Source organism: Sceloporus occidentalis, unplaced genomic scaffold (assembly GCF_023333645.1).
Source record: "Sceloporus occidentalis isolate IW3139 unplaced genomic scaffold, rSceOcc1.0.p SCAF_3, whole genome shotgun sequence".
Classification (NCBI taxonomy): Eukaryota; Metazoa; Chordata; class Lepidosauria; order Squamata; family Phrynosomatidae; genus Sceloporus; species Sceloporus occidentalis.
Genome location: NW_028316983.1, coordinates 120,485,288 through 120,496,927, shown reverse-complemented (window position 1 = coordinate 120,496,927; position 11,640 = coordinate 120,485,288).

Here is an 11,640-nt window from a genome sequence, read left to right as displayed (position 1 = left end):
CCACAGAAGTCAGTCCCATTGGGTTCAATGGGAGTAATTCAAATTTGTACAGAACGGGTGCCAGATGGAGTTTCAGGGGGTGCGACAGTGATACTTGTTTTAATCTGGATTCAGTGCTCTTTGGTCAGTCAAGACAAATTATAGGAATTGCCTGAATCCACAGGCAGATGTGAAGCTGAAGGCTTTCATGGCCAACATCCATAGGGGTTTTTTGTGGTTTTGGGGGGCTATGAGGCAATGCTCTGGAAGAGTTCATTTCTGACGTTTTCCCTGCAGCTGTGTCTGGCATCTTCAGAGAATGCTGGCATGGAAGAGAGAGGGGTATATATACTGTTGGCTGAGAGGAAGCGTTTTACATGTTAATCTGTGCATTGTTCCATTGTTGAATGGCAGGGTCTCAGGGTATGTATTTAATTAATGATCCTTGGTCTGCTGGGACCCCCCCCCCCCCCACCCTGGGTGGTTTTCATTTGCATTTGCTGGCTCTTGATTTTGGTGTTTTTCAGAACTGGTAGCCAAACTTTGTTTACTTTCAGGGTTTCTTCTTTCCTGTTGAAGTTGTCCAGGTGTCTGTAGATTTCAATGCAGAAAAATCAGCAGTAGCAGAACACATTATAAACCATCCTGGGCATAAAATGCTATTTGAAAACACTGAAATTCTGGACCATGTCAACAGCTATCAGGTCAGAATGCACAGGGAAGCCATTGAAATCCACAAACACCTAGACAACTTCAACAGGAAAGATGAAACTCTGAAAGTAAACAAAGTTTGGCTACAGTCTGGTTGCCATTCAACAACAGACCAACAGACAGATTAACATGTAAATCACTTCCTCTCAACCAACAGTATATATACTCCACTCTCTTCAATGCCAGCATTCTCTGAAGATGCCAGCCACAGATGCTGGCAAAATGTCAGGAATAAAGGTCCGGAACACAGCTACATAGCTTGAACAAACCACAAAAAACCACAGTCACAGTAACAGTCAGCAAACAAGTTCCACATTTTGACAAAATTATGGCTGAGAAGCAGGAACAAAGAAGCCATTGAATTTTATATTCACAGCTGGGATTGATTTTACTGTTCAGCATTTCCCCCCCTAAATACATTAGAATCTAATCGCTCAACTCTGATTTGCAGTTGTTGTTGTTGTTGTTGTTGTTGTTGTTGTTGTGTGCCTTCATTTCTGACTTACAGAGACCGTAAAGCAAAATTATCATGGGATTTCCTTGACACATTTTTTCAGAGGGAGTTTGCCATTGCCATCCTCTGAGGCTGTATCAGTCTGAGCTTTTATGCACTGAGTTAAAAGTTGTTATTCAGTTTCTTCACCCACAGTATTGTGTGTGGCTTAATTTGTGGTTCAAAAATTAGAAATTACACTCTTACTGCTAATTATTACTTTTGTTGAGGGTGCAAGTCTAATCAAACATTTCCTATGGGTGTAAGGCATGGAAAAAGGTTGTGAACCAGTCCTGTACAGGCTTGCAGCCCTAAGTCCTTATGGGACAGCCAGACTCTCATACTGCAATTGGCAAATCTTTCTGGAAGTGTCCATCGTGGTAGCAATAGTTAATGAAAACATGGCCAAAGGAACTGTATGTGCTTGTACCAGCTGTCATTATTTCTTGGAATGTGTGCATTAGTCATTCATTTGGGTCATTACAAAGAACAGACACAATGCCACTGTTTACGGCATTGCATTCCCTGTGTTTGTTCTGAAACATACCAGGTTCCAGGAGTGCAATGATCACATAAACAGAATATGGTCCCTAAAGTCTTTCTGACATTTTAGGGTCCTCCCCATATGTGTTCTGAGCATATGTAGGGGCAGACAAAAACCCAACATCCACTGATCAGAGAAGCCAACAAAATGCTCTTATTTTTGGTTGCTGTTTCCTGCTGTCAAGTTGACTTTAACTTATGGCAAACCTATGAATGAGAGACTTCAATGTTACCTGATCATCAACCACTCTGCTCAAGTTTTGCAGACTTAGGTTGAGTCTATCCATCTGGAATGTGGTCTTCCTTTTTTCCTACTCCTATCTTACCAAGTATTCTTGTATTTTCTAGTGAGTTGTGTCTTCTCATGATTTATCCAAAGTATGACAGTCTCAGTTTAGTCATCTTGGCTTCTAAGAAAAGTTCAAGTTTGATTTGCTCTGGGACTCATTTCTTATGTTTTTAGCAGTCCATGGTATCGTCAGGACCCTTCTCCAGCACTACATTTCAAATGAGTTGGTTTTCTTCCCATCAGCTTTCTTCACTGTCATACATAGAACTACAATGCCATGGACCATCCTAACATTAGTATTCAGTGAAAGATCTTTATACTTCTGGATCTTGTATCATTCTTTCAGACAGTGGCCATATGGCTATAGAAAGACAAACAATTTGTATCATTTTTTAAGGGAATGTTCTTTGTATTTAGTACCTTGACCGTCTCATTGTACATATTCCCTAAAAATATATGATATTTTTATTATCAGAAACTGATTACTACATGTCCTTTCGAACAACCAAGTACATCAAGTCAACTCTGACAAAAAGAGAACTTTTAAAATTAACCAGTGACAAGATGTAATCTTATTTTGTATATTTTATTACTATTTTTCCTGCCCCATTTTATCTGTGTTTTAATATGGTATTGGATTGTTTTATGGTTGTATGCAAAAGCCTGGTCAGATATGTAAATAATACATTGTGTGTCTCATTCTTTCATAGATGCCCTTCTAAATCCTAGTTGTCTTCTAATTTCTTGACTGCTGTCTCCCCTCTGATCAATTATTGAGCCAAGGTATGGAAAATCCTACAGTATACCCCTTCATTGTGGCATCTGAGGAATCCCCACTGCCACCATGATCCTCCTGCTTGTTTTGTCACTGTTTCTGCAGCAGACAAGGTGCTCTCCCACAAATTGGTAGAAACTTGTGTAATTTGCAGAAGCAATCTGAAAATGTACATCAGGGGGCACTAGTACGTTAGGGAAAGCTTTGCCTCCATCTTCATTCTTATATAAACAGTTGTCTTCATTCTCTAGCTTGCTGGTCTGTATATAACTAAAATTGACCCTATTCACACACAAAAGGAGGAGGGTATATTAGCAGGCTAGAGGAAACCTCCAGATTTGCAAAATCAAGGGAAACCCCCAAAACAATCTCGTTGTTTTGAAGACTGAACATCAGCTGACATGGCATGCTGATTGACTGTCAGATTGTTTAAATATTGAGAGTGGAAAAGAGCAGTCCTAAGGTTAGCTATTGCTGAGTGATGGTGGCAATTATTGTTTTCCAGTGTGCCATGGACTGACACTAAATTTGTGACCATCAGGTACAATGATTTTTTTTTCTTTCTTTCCTGGAAACATGTTAGGGACTAGCAGCTAATGGTTTTGAGATTGACATAATTCCAGGAAACCATCATTAGAGTAGCATAGAATAGAGTATTCTGAAATGAAATGTGTACATATTTTAATTTCAATTACATTTACAAGTGTATATTTTATACTCATAAGTGGGTATAGATTCAGTGCTATTGGGACCAGAAATCACTGCTCTCTTCAAGACACAGTTTCTTGGCACCCCATAAAAATATATAGAACAGGTAGAATAATAGAATCTTATCATTGGAAGAGACCCCAAGGGGCATCCAGTCCAACCCCCTGCCATGCAGAAAATCACAATAAAAGCACCCCCGAGAGATGGCCACCCAGCCTCTTTTTAAAGACCTCCAAAAGGGACTCCACTATCCTCCGAGGGAGGGTGTTCCACTGTCAAACAGCTCTTACTGTCAGGACATTCCTCTTAATGTTTAGGTGGATTCTCTTTTCCTGTAGCTTGCATCCATTGTTCTGGGTTCTATTCTCCGGAGCAGCAGAAAACAAGCTTGCTCCATCCTCCATGTGACACCCCTTCAAATACTTAAATAGGGCTGTCATGTCACCTCTTAACAAGAATATAACGATAAGGTAATACAAGAATAAAGTACCGTATATGCTCGACTGTAAGTCGATCTCATGTATAAGTCGAGGGCAGGTTTTGGGGCCACAACTATGGATTTTGATACGACCTGTGGATAAGTCGAGAGTGAAACCTAGGGGCATGTAACAAAGGATCTAGAAGACGAAGCAAAAGGAAAATGATGCCAAAAAGTTACAAAATTCCAGCAGGTATAACAGTTTATAAAGGCTGGATAGATGAGCAAGAAGAGGGAAGTCATTGCTTCCAGGATAGATTACGCTCTTGCCTTTCACCAGTTTCTATTTATAAAAGTACAGAATTTACATTGATGTGTGGATAAGTCGACCCGGGTTTTTGGGGTCAATATTTTGACTAAAATTTCTAGACTTATACATGAGTATATACAGTAGGTTAATGTTAAAATTTCATTCACATTTCCTATTTTTGGTAGTAGCATCAACAACTGCAGTAGGGCCAGGAAATAAAGCTAAGAGCAACATATTCCATGTTATAAGCAGCAGTATGTCTCTCTTCCTAATGCATCAAAAGTGACACCATCCTTCTACATAATCACAGAATCTGAGTTGGAAGGGACCACAAAGGCCATGTAGTCCAACCCCCTGCCATGCAGGAATAATTTCCCATTGTTGAATCCATTGTGCCATCTATTGGTGTAAACACCAAGCCAGTATGGGTCAGTTCACAGGAAGATTCCCCTAACACAAGTGAGCAATGCTAAGTAGTCTGGGGACAATCTTCTACCCACTTTTCCTAACCCTGCTTGAATAGTACAGCTGAGTTCAGATTCAAACTACCTGATACACATTGTGTCATTTAAGATCCCTGTTTTCTTGCTGTTGTGTGTCCTTAAGTTGTTTCCAACTTATGGCGACTCTATCTATCACAGGGTTTTCTCTGCGAGATTTGTTCAGAAGGGGTTTGTTTGCTTTTACCTTCCTCTGAGGCTGAAGGTTGTGACTTGCCCAAAGTCACCCAGAGGGCTTCCCTGGCTGAATGGGGATTTGAACCCTGGCCTCCAGAGTTCTAGTCCAACACTCAAATCACTATGCCATGCTGGCTCTTTCCTTTCTGTTTTACCCTAAAATAAATATCTAGAGCAGATTGTTACTGCAGGGTCAGACCTCCTCTCATATTTGATATCAATTTAATATCAAAAGGGGCGCTGAGATGGGTAGCCTAAGGTAACCCCACTCTGGAAAACTGTAAGACCTTATTTGGAAAACTGGTTGGCTCTAGCAAAGTAGAAGCAAGAGCAACCACCACAGTGAGGTCAGCTAGGACTGACCTCAGCATAATCCCTTCTCTGTTGAGGGCGATGATAGGTTTCTGACATGAGGCAGCTATGCATACATGAACAAAAGGTAGTTCTTTAGTGGATGGAGTTTTCTTTTGTTTTGGCTATTCATGCCAAGTGTCTGAACATTTTCACAGTCTCCTGACCATTCTTCTCCCCTGGGCAAGCCATTTGTTGAAGAGGTAGTCTATTGATCTCAAGAATACGGAAGTGATTTTGACTATAAATGTCACTGCCTACATGCTAGCAATTTGGCTGAGTTTGGAACCGGACAGACACTCTGTTTGATTTTAGCTGGGCACTTGAATAGCTGGTCTCCCCACATTCCATTGGCAGCCACTGAGCCACTTCCAATAGAGCTGTTCTGAAATTGGAGCTGCGCTTCAGGAAAGGTGCAGTATCACCTCTTAGCATCCCTCAACGTCACCTTTCTCCCAGCTTTGCTTCATTAATTCTTGTGTGTGTGCATGAGAGTGTGTTTGCGTGCATGTCGATTCTTTCATTAATAAAACTAAAAATCTTATTTGGAATTGCCTCTGGAATTCTGCATGGTTTGGAACCATTATACAAAGGATAAGATCTCAGGCTGAACATTGCCCCAGCCAAGGTATAATTTTAATTGAGCTATATTAATTTCCATATTAAATATTATTTGTGGGTCCCAGAAGGGTACTAGCTTTTTGGGTAACAATAATTAAACAGACAGTCTTTAAGCACTTAGAAAGGAATGCCATGATCACTAGAAATCAAAGTGGGCTTTTAAAAAATAATTCATGCCAGACTAATCTGATCACTTTTTAAAAATAAAATTACCATCTTGGTAGGTGAAGGGAATGCTGTGGATGTAGCCTATCTTGCTTTCAGTAAGGCCTTTGACAAGGTCCCCCATGATATCCTTGCAAAAACAACAACAATAACAACAACAAACTAGTAAAATGAGGGCTAGACAATGCTACTGTTAGGTGGACTTGTAGTTGAGAGACCAAACACAAAGAGTGCTCACCAATGGCTCCTCTTCAACCTGGAGAGAAGTGACTAGCAGGGTGCCACAGGGTTCTGTCCTAGGTCCAGTGCTATTAAACATCTTTATCAATGACTTGGATCAAAGAATAGACAACATGCTTATGAAATTTGCAGATGACACCAAATTATATGGGGTAGCTAACTTTCTAAAGGACAGGATCAGAATTCAAAATAACCTTAACAGATTACAGAACTGAGCCAAAACTAACAAAATGAAATGTAGGATACAGTTGGCCCTCACTATCTGTGGGGGATCCATTCTGGACATCCCCCTCCACAGATACCAAGCACATGTAGTCCTCAGTGGTGGCATGTGCACGCAGCCATGCTGCCATTAAAGACAACCCTCATTACTCTGTGGCCACTATTGGGAACAATGGAATCTAATTGCAGCACAGCCACTTGCACGTTCTGCCAAGGGAGAATGGGAACTGTCCCTAATGGTGCCACGGTCACGTGCATGCACTGCCATTGGGGACAATGCAGGCTTGCTGTCTGTGGATGCTTGGATCCCCAAATGGCAATTCCATGGATACTGATGGCTGACTGTATTACACTTACTAAGGTGGGTAGGGGCGGAAATGAAACACACAGATATAGGATGGGGCCACCTGACTTGACAACAGTACATGTGAAAAGGATCTAGAAGTCTTAGTTGACCACAAACTGAACATGAGTCAATAGTGTGATGAGGCAGCTAAGACAAGCCAATATGATTCTAGCTTGCATGATGATGATTATATTTCTTACCCACCTCTCCTATGGTGGGATCATGGTGGGAACCAGCAACATATATTGTTGTATACAATATACAACATTAGTTAAAAACAGACAACGTCAGTTTAAAGGAACAAATAAGACAAATACATATCAAAAAAAGCAATTCATATTTAAAATTCACAATTTAAAATTCATAATTTAAAAATCATTTGGATACTGTCATGCAATATATTCCAAGATGTGCAGCTGTGGGTCACCAGGTGCTGTTGGACTAGAAATCCCATCTGCTCTAGACAGCATGTCCAGTGTTGATGGATCATGGAAACTGTAATCCTAACTGTTTCTGAAGACATATGGTTGCCCACCCCAGTTTATATGACCAAAGGATTCCCAGGACTCTGATGGGCTTCATGATTCAGTCAGTCTTTTCTCTCTGAAAGCATATCAACCCAAGATGTACTACTAATCTAGTTAGCAACAGCAAACTTCCACTGAAATTAATGGAACAGTTAACTTGTCCCATTGATTTCAGCTGTTCTGAAGCATGATGAACTTTCTCTGGTTTGGGCCAGACTGGTATAGTGTCTAGGTTGAAGGAAGTAATAGTGAAGCGACGTAGGGAGCTGGGTATGTTTAACCTTGAAAAGAGAAGATTAAGAGGTGACAGGATAGTCATGTTTAAATATTTGAAGGGATGTCATGTTGTGTCTGGAGCAAGCTTGTTTTCTGCTGCTCGGGAGACTAGGACCTGGAGCAGTTAATTCAAGCTACAGAAAAGTAGATTCCACCTAAATATTAAGGAGAACTTCTTGATGGTAAGAGCAGTTCAACAATAGAATATACTGCCTTGGAGGGTGGTGAAGGAAACATAGGGGATTATTACACGGAGGCACTTACCGTGCTTAAATTGCCAGCAAAATGCTCCGGAAACACAGAGGTGTGATAGCCAGTTGTGCTCCTGGAGCATCACTGAAGCATCTCCTCTCCTTTCCTGTCATCAAAGCATTCGCGGAGCAGCCATTTCTTCATAACAGAAGTTCCCGTTATTGAAAAAATGGCTGCTCTGCAAATGCTTTGTTGATGGGAGAGGTGAGGGGATGCTTCAGTGATGTTTCAGAAGCACGGCTGGCTATCACACCTCTGCACTTTTGGGGCATTTTGCCGGCGATTTAAGCATGGTAAATGCCTACGTGTGATAATCCCCATAGAAAGAGAGGTAATCCCTCTCAATGTCCCAATCCATTTAAGATTTAAATGTCATCACAAACACCTTGAGTTCAGACTGGAAGCATCTTGGCAGTCAGTGCAATTTTTTAAAGATTGGCAGGGAGCCCTGGTGGTGCAGTGGTTAAATGCCTATACTGCAGCCACTCACAATCATGAGATTGTGAGTTCAACTCTAGCCAGGGGCTCCAGGGTCAACTCAGCCTGGCATCCTTCCGGGGTCACTAAAATGAGTACTCAGCTTACGGGGGGCAATTTGCTTACATGTTATAAACCTCTTAGAGACTGCTTGGTTCAATATGAAATGGTATAGAAATGTACCTGGTATTGCTATTGCTATTGCTATTGGCACTGACATCACTGTGCTGTGAACTATCAAACATTTTAGCAATAGGTGAGCCAGGATGCATGCGTTATCATTAACATTTGAGCAAGATCAGCAAAATTACCAGTAGTTCTGTGGTACTTAAAAGGCTAACAGATGGATTATGGTACAATGCATGTGTTAGTTTTTAAATGTATTAGTTCTTAATGTGTTGGCATATCATAGCAATGTCTTTGAAATTTTTACAGTTTTGTAAAACTTGTTGCTGACCAGAGTCTTAGATCATTTGGTTTCAAAAATAAAGATCCCAAATCTTAATTGTGCACCTTGGACCTACCATCCAGCCTCTGAAGCTCCTGCGCACAGCCATTCCATGTGATGGGGCACGATCAGATGCTAAATGACTACAGCAGCACTGAAATCTGTTGGGGTTCTCCAGAGGTCTCAGCACTCCTGTAATCATTTTGCATCTGGCTGCAGGGACACAGACAAATGCTCACCTTATCTTATCCAGGCCTCTCCCAATAAGGCATGGAGTTACCAGGGGATGGGTAACTTTAGAATAAATTCAAGGGGGGCTTTGGGCATTGCAGGAAGAAAGGAATACCAACCTCCACAGCAGTACAAAAAAAAAGGGGGGGGGGACATATGTAAGCGCGAAGAAAGTTTATACATACATATGTTACTCACAGGATCCCAGCCAGAGACTTAATCATAGAATCATAGAATCATAGAGTTGGAAGAGACCACAAGGGCCATCCAGTCCAACCCCCTTCCATAATGCTACAGTTATTACAATCTATCAAAAACTAAACTCGACAACTGTGCCTAAAGTATATTGGTTGGTGGAGAGGGGTGACTGAAGTTTGAAAATCTCTAAGAATGTATTTTTAAACTAAAGGTAGGAATTATGCAATCCTGATGTTGAACTGCAGCTCCCAGCATTTTTCATCATTGGCTATGCTGGTCAGGGTTGCTAGGAACTGCAGCCCAACAATATCTGTACGATCACATGCATCCCATCCCTGTTTTTAACCTTTCTGAGAATCTCACACAACACTAAAAAGTAAAGCACCCCTTCCAGCAAGTGTTGTGTGGCTTAAAACGTTCTTCATTTATTTGTCTATTTATCTCAGCCCTCCCTGCCTCTGTGGCTCAGGTGGGGGTGGAAATACTTTTGTTTCAAAAGTTTTTGAGCAATCCTTTGAACTAAATCAGTATAAATTCCCAGGCTACAGAGACAGAATTGAGGGTGGAAGAGTGACTTTCTCAATGGTAGAGGTTTGATAGTGGCATATGCATTCTTGGAGTGTGGTTGGGGTTCTTTGGAGGTTTTAAATAGAGGCTGGATGGTCATGAGGTAAGCTGGAATTCTGAGGCCAGGTCTCTTCTGATAGTCCCTGTTTTTAGTAAATTGAGCCCTAGTTCTTGCTGATTTAATGTGGCAGACATGTGAACCCTACAACCCCCTTATTAGTCACATATTAAATTCCACAGTAAACTATCCTGTATTTTGTACTATTTGCGTATAGGTCTGAAGAAAGTCCTTGAAGCATCTTCATGGAATGAGATCAAGTAGTGTTTACTATTATTGGGTTATGATGTACAGGGATTTCATCCCACTGCTGATGTCAGTGCATATAAATGCCCTTCACATCCAGATTCAGCGGCTGGTAGCCATTGCAAAACTCTCAAGTAAGCACTTCTGCAGACCACAAGGGTCTGGTGGTTGGGAGGAGAGCCCTCATAAAAATTCATGTGGAATGGAGTTCCAGGAGGAAAATATGATGCTATGGAAGATTCAGATAAAGCATATATGTGGTTGCTTTCCTCTGAAGCATGTCTGCCTATCCTGAAGTTCCTAATTACTACACATTTGGTTTCTCTATTAGTCCTTCTTCCTTCTGCTTCTTTCTCTCTGTCTCTGCATATGAATCAGTCTGCCAATATAACATTTCACAGCTTCTCAGTTGCTTCCTAATGATGATTGAGTTGTGTGCCACTTACCCCACTTTTAAAACTTATGAGGCTTACACCAACTGATAAACAGTTGAAAACCCCACTTGCACACATGTACGTTGTTGCATAACTGTACTACATTCTTTTCTTGCATTGTGACAAAGCCTATCTGCGCTACTGCAAAAATAGGTTTTCATCTAGTAAATTATTAGCCACAGGATATTCTGTTGCTTGCCAGCAAATTTGGTAAGTGAGTGTGATGCAGTGTTAACTAGTAAATAAATATCTTTGCCCTCTAAAAGGTAAGAGCAACATAAGGAGTGAGTGTGTATATTATTTATCAACATAAGGAGTGAGTGTGTATATTATTTATCCTCACAGCAGTCCCTGTAAGAGAGGCTAGTCTGAAAAAGAGTGACGGATCCAAGCTCAGCCATTGGGCTTTAGGGCTGGGGAAGATTTAAACCCAGTCAAAACTCATTTGCTATCCTATTATAATCATTTTGCATCTGGCTAAAGGGACATAGTCAAATCCTTATTCTAAACTGCCCACTCCCCAGAAGGCAGAGAGCTCAAAACAGGCATACCGTGGGCCCTTGGTATCCAGTGGGGTTTTGTTTCAGGATCTCCTGTGGACACCAAAATCAGTGGATGCTCCAATCTCATTAAAGGCAATGGCACAGAAACGCACTGTTTCCTTATATAAAATGACAAAATCAAGATTTGCTTTTTTGGGAAAAAAATTATTTTCCAAATGTGGATAGTTGAATCTGTGGATAAGGATATGGAGGGCTGACTATATGCAAGTATAAGGGAAAGTTATGTCACTGTGTGCTTTTAATAGTCAATAGGTCCCTGGCTGGCATCCTGTTATGCATGCATATGCCACTAAGAAGATGCCAGCCAGGGACCTACTGACTGTTAAAAGCACACAGCGGCATCACATGCAAATCTTGGTCAAAAACAGTGCCATCTTTGAGAGCATTTTTTGTAAAGTTTATATGACCTCTAATTAGCTTACCCAGTAAAATATGGCTTTATTAAGAATTTCTGAGTTATAAGCAATCAAAATGTTATATGTCAAATAACCTCCTGAAATAAGTGGCATCTTGTG